The 6000-nt window shown below is 41.6% G+C and overlaps 1 protein-coding gene across 1 annotated transcript in view; it reads left to right on the top strand.

Moving 5' to 3' along the window:
* The first annotated feature begins 672 nt into the window (after positions 1-672).
* Positions 673-6000, top strand: part of LOC139557671 (cAMP-dependent protein kinase inhibitor gamma-like) — a 36855-nt gene continuing 31527 nt past the window's right edge. The window contains exon 1 of the mRNA XM_071372758.1: positions 673-897. The gene's annotated coding sequence lies outside the window, so the exon portion shown is untranslated. The remainder of the gene's footprint in view (positions 898-6000) is intronic.

Below are 6000 nucleotides of genomic sequence, written 5' to 3'. Positions count from 1 at the left end.
GAACTCACTCAATATACACAGAGTATACCAAACATTAGGAACACCTTCCTAATATTGAGTTGCGCAAATCCTTATTTAACCTGTCTCCTTCCCTTCATCTACACTGATTGAAGTGGATTTAACAAGTGACATCAATAAGGGATCATAGCTTTCACCTGGTCATTCAATGTCATGGAAACAGGTGTTCATAATGTGTTGTATACTCATGAGTTCATATTTTATTCATTATTTTATGAAAGGCCAAATTGTTTAAAAAAATATATTTTGTCATTAAGTTACATTCCACAATGTTATATTGTAATTAGCTAATCAATTTCTTTTTCTAAGATGTCAAAGCATGTCTGCAGTCTCTTCATATTTCAGAGTAGGCCTGCATTGATCAGTAGATGAATAAACACATTTCAAATTCAGATGTGTGTTTTGCAAAACCATAGGCCTACACGTCCAGTACAGAGGATGGTTTCATTGGGTAGAATAGAACAGAATTATAGAACAGAACACTATCTATTTTAGTCAATTCCCAGATTGCCTAGTAGGCTGCCGTTTAGGCCATATGCGACTTAAGAATTAGGCCTAGTCGAAAGCTTAATTTTGTCACATTCTATTCGTTTTCATATCTTAAGTTATGAAGAGTTTCACGTTTCAGCCCGAGTGAAATGTGAGCCTGGATCACAAGACGATGTCTGATTGGCTGTGGGATGGCTAACTCCATTTTGGAAACAGCTGTTTGAAGACCTACCCTTCCCTCATTGTTTCGGGAGGTTGCCAGATAAACATTACTGCTTTATGAGACTTCATCGCTGTAAGATTTACATTACGTGTTGCAAAAGGGCCCGGAAACTGAATTGGTGTTTGATCCGATTGTATCAAGTGGATAATTAAGGCTATCGAATCAAGGTTAGTCATTTGTCTTTTTGTTACACTATAACAATATGTGAACATGACTGTTGCCGCGCAACCTCGGCGGATGCACATTTGTTTATGAGGAATTTGCTCTGATTGATGCAGGTCGTGTGTTCGTCAAACTTGCCAACATTAGGCACTTGAGGGACGTTTTATTTTGTTCTTTGCCCAGTGAAATGCCTATCTATACTTGAACAATGTAGGTGGTCTCGTCTGGTGGAATATAGGCTACTGCCTATTCTGGGCGATTTTGAATGTGAAATTGGGACAAATTGGGCTACTCCAATATTTTAACATTATCTTCCACGTTTTTATTCAACCTCTTTCAGTTTTGCGTATCAACAGATAGCCCTAGACAAGTTCAGCAGTTTACTGCTAATTATTTCACTTATCAGAACAAAAACTGATCTTGTGAAATAACCAAATAGTCTAACTTAATTTCTTTTTTATCACATTTTCTTATGCCTTTTACAATGGTCTTGACAGAGGGATTTCAACAAATACCCTCTAACTTAATTGATGAAGGTCAGTAATTAAAGACCCCCCCCCCCCCCCCCCCAGAAACAGAAACATGACGTGCCTGCAGTACTATCTCTACAGTGTGTGTGTGTGTGTGTGTGTGTGGGTGGTGGGGTGGGGGGGCAGTGGGCCTGGGGTGTAGTCTATAGCAGTTGTTCCCCAACTTTTTATAGTCCTGTACCCCCTTCAAACATTCAACCTTCAGCTGTGTACCAACTCACCAGGGTCAGCGCACTCTCAAATGTTGTTTATTGCCATCATTGTAAGCCTGCCACACACACACACACACACTATACGATACATTTATTAAACATAAGAATGAGTGTGAGTTTGTGTCACAACCCGGCTCATGGGAAGTGACAAAGAGATCTTAGAGGACCAGGGCACTAATAATAATCAATTCTGCTCTTTATTTTACCATCTTACATGTAAAACCTTATTTGTTAATTGAAAATTGTGAATAACTCACCAGAGGTTAATGAGAATGGTGTGCTAGAAAGGATGCACATAACTCAGCAATGTTGGGCTGTATTGGAGAGAGTCTTAAGTCATTTCCACACACAGTCTGTGCCTGTATTTAGTTTTCATGCTAGTGAGGGCCGAGAATCCACTCTCACATAGGTACGTGGTTGCAAAGGGCATCAGTGTCTTAACAGTGCAATTTGCCAAGGCAGGATACTCTGAGCGCAGGCCAATCCAGAAATCTGGCAGTGGCTTCTGATTTAAATAAAATATTCACAGAACCGCTTGTTGCAATTTAGATGAGGCTCTCTTGTTCAGATATCGGTAAGTGGACTGGAGGCAGGGCATGAAAGGGATAACAAATCCAGTTGTTTGTTCCGTCCGTTTCGGGAAAGTACCTGCGCAATTGTGCACCCAGCTCACTCAGGTGCTTCGCTATATCACATTTGACATTGTCCGTAAGCTTGAGTTCATTTGCACACACAAAATCATAGAACGATGAAAAGACCTGTGTGTTGTCCTTGTTAATGCAGGCAGGAAAGAGCTCCAACTTCTTAATCATAGCCTCAAGTTTGTCCCGCAAACGTGTCAATAATTTCCCCCTTGATAACCAGCGTCAAAGCGTTACATGGTCGCTGCCCATGTTATTGCATAATGCAGAAGTTCCACGAGAGTTCAGGGGCCTTGCTTTAACAAAGTTAACCATTTTCACTGTAGTATCCAAAACATCTCAAGCTGTCAGGCATTCGCTTGGCAGCAATAGCCTCTCGGTGGATGCTGCAGTGTACCCAAGTGGCGTCGGGAGCAACTGCCTGCAGGCACATTACCACTCCACTATGTCTCCCTGCCATGGCTTTTGCGCCATCAGTACAGATACCAACACATCTTAACCACCAAAGTCTTTTTGATGTCACAAAGCTGTCCGTCCAGTACTTTATCCTCTCCTGTTGTCCTGGATTCCAGTGGTTTGCAGAAGAGGATGTCTTCCTTAATTGACCCCCCATAAACGTAACAGACATATAACAGGAGCCTTGCCAGGCCCGCCACGTCTGTTGACTCATCCAGCTGTAACGCATAGAATTCACTGGCTTGTATGCGAAGCAGTAATTGTTTCAAAACATCTCCTGCCATGTCACTGATGCGTTGTGGGACAGTGTTGTTTGAGGAAGGCATTGTCTGTATAGTTTTTTTGGCCTTTTCCCCCAGCATTCCCCCAGCCATATCTGCAGCAGCAGGAAGAATTAAGTCCTCCACAATAGTATGGGGCTTGCCTGTCCTAGCCACTAGGTAGCTCACCACATAAGACACTTCTAGCCCCTTCTTATTAATGGTATCTGTTGCTTTTGTCTTACTACTCGAAAGTTGTCTTTATTCTCGTTCAAAAAACTCCCATGGATTATTTTTCAAATTGTCATGTTTCGTTTCTAAATGTCTGCGCAAGAGTGAAGGTTTCCCGCGGAGAGTAATGGTTCATGTGATTGGATGTTAGTTATTTGACATTGTTGTTATTTCGCTGAACACTAGATGGCTTAATTACATTTTTGCCAGTGAAACGAGTCTACTCAGGGAGGGGAAAAAAACAACCAAATGCCCCATTTGGAAAATATATATTTTTAAAATATGAATCACATTTTTATTTGGCGTACCCCCGAAGACATTGCGCTTACCCTACTTGTACCTCAGTTTGGGAATACCTGCTTTAGTGCAAACTGTAACTTAATTGAAAATTTGAGTTCAGGTAGTCTTCATCGGTTCGGTTTGGTTTCTAGTTTAAAAACCTCTCGACATGTTTCTGATGGTCCTGTAGGGATACTATGTGTATTTTCAGGGTTTTGTTCAAGCCCGGCAGCACAAACACCTGACAAACAATACCATTAGCTGAATCAGTTGATATGAGCTTGCACATAAACCTGTACACACCTGTAGGACCAGGGTCGAAAAACATTTACATTTTTTTTTTATCATGCAGATAGTTATTTAAAGGTGCACTATGCGGAAATCGCTCTGCCATTTCCTGGCTGCTAAAATTCTAATAGTTCACCTAATTTCAGTTTGTGACAAAACAAGCAAGTAAAGTGTAGAGAATCATTGTACCATCTAAACCGCTGTGAATTGTATTTTCAATAACCAAAAATATTGTATTTTCAGCTGTTTGAAGCTGGTGTACAACACTGAAACTAAATGACGGGGAAAAAAGACCAAAAAAGTTACATATTGCAGCTTCAAGGCTTCATGGATCAACAATAATGAGGTCATGTACTGTATATCTGCAGTGCAGCAGTGGCACTACCAGCCTCACTCTCCTTCCTCCAACTTTCCCTTTAGCTAATGGATGTCTGCTGTTGTATTGATAGTGGCCAATAACATTATTAGCAATGGAAAAATTAAGATTGAATACAGTACTCTGGATGAGTGAGAAATGTATGTTTCGTTGGGTTGGGGATACGGGCCGGTTGTAAGGTTTAGTTGTGTATGGTTGTTTTATCATCTTGTAGTTATCACTTGCTTCCTTCAGGAAGTACATTTATTTTTGTGTCTGGTCCCAGATCTGGTTGGGCTATCTTGCCAACTCCTACTGATGTGTTGTGCCACTGACTCTACAGTTGTCATACTATTACATTTGTCATTTAGCAGATGTGCTTATCCAGAGCGACTTACAGGCACAATTAGGGTTAAGTGCCTTGCTCAAGGGCACATCAATAGATTTTTCACCTAGTCGGGGCATGGGGATTCAAACCAGCGACCATTGGCCAGCTACCTGCTGCCAATTAAGAGTATTCAGTAGGGATGCAAGATATATCCGTGAGCATATCAGAATCGGACGATATTAGCTAAAAATGCCAACATCGGCCCGATATCTAGTTTAACGCCGATATGCAAAACCGATGTCAAAGCTGACGTGCATACCTATATAACATAGGTAGATGACGTAATGACGCCACGAAAATACAGCGCTACACAGAACAAAAGCAGAAAAATACTAAGCGCACACTTCCAACAACTAGTTAAAGTCGCGCAGTCATTTGAAAGTAAGAACATTTCAGCGATACAACTCAAAGGCAAAACCCGTTAATGCCAAGATAATGGAATTTATTGCCCTTGACAATCAACCGTCCTCTGTTGTGGATGACGTTGGCTTTCGCCGACTGGTCAAGCCCCGGTACACACTATTTTTCAGATGTTGCCCTACCGGAGTTACAGTATTGTTGAAACATACATCTATGAGCTACATGTTATGGGTGTCACTGCTATTAGCTTCACGACTGACATTTGGACCAGCGATGTCAGCCACATGAGCATGCTGAGTCTGACCGCACAGTGGGTCGATGAGGATTTCATATGGAGGAAAGCCGTATTGCATGCTCAAGAATGTGCTGGTTCTCATACCGCTGCTGCCATTTCAGTGGCATTTGACAATGTTTGAAACTTGGCAACATGAACACACTCTTAGCGCCATTCAAAAAACTGACTTGAGAAATAAGCTCATCAACTGCGTCTACAGCAGATGTGATACCCTCTGTCATGGCATTGAAACGGCTGCTCAACAAAACTGCAAATACAGACCGTGTGGTTAAATTTACAAAAGTACTTGAGGCTGTGAACAAGCGATTCGTGGCATTCTCTCTGAGCATCTTTACAGTGTCGCTACTTTGACGCAGACAAGAAACAGGGTTTACATGAAATGTTACATACACAGCTGGACAAGATGGAAACGGACACAGTGACAGTGCGTACCGAGGAAGAGAGGCCATGGACAGACAGACAGCTGAAACTTCACTGCTTGACATGTATAAGGAAATCCTGGTTGAGAATGAAATGACTGAACAAATTAACAATGTAACAGCACAGCAATTAAGTGAAAAAAAAGAAAAGGTTTTGATTGTTTTACTGGTAATGGGGAAATGTAAATGCCATCAAAATAACTTTTTTTGTGTGTGTGTGTGTGACCTTTATTTAACTAGGCAAGTAATTTAAGAACAAATTCTTATTTACAATGACTGCCAGACCCAGACGGCGCTGGACCAATTGTGCGCCGCCCTATGCGACTCCCAATCACGGCCGGATGTGAGAGAGCCTGGATTCAAACCAGGGACTATAGTGATGCCTCTTGCACTG

Source organism: Salvelinus alpinus, chromosome 28 (genome assembly GCF_045679555.1).
Source record: "Salvelinus alpinus chromosome 28, SLU_Salpinus.1, whole genome shotgun sequence".
NCBI classification, from domain to species: domain Eukaryota; kingdom Metazoa; phylum Chordata; class Actinopteri; order Salmoniformes; family Salmonidae; genus Salvelinus; species Salvelinus alpinus.
The sequence above is the reverse complement of the archived record's forward strand: the minus strand, read 5'-3'. Positions and strand labels throughout refer to the sequence as shown.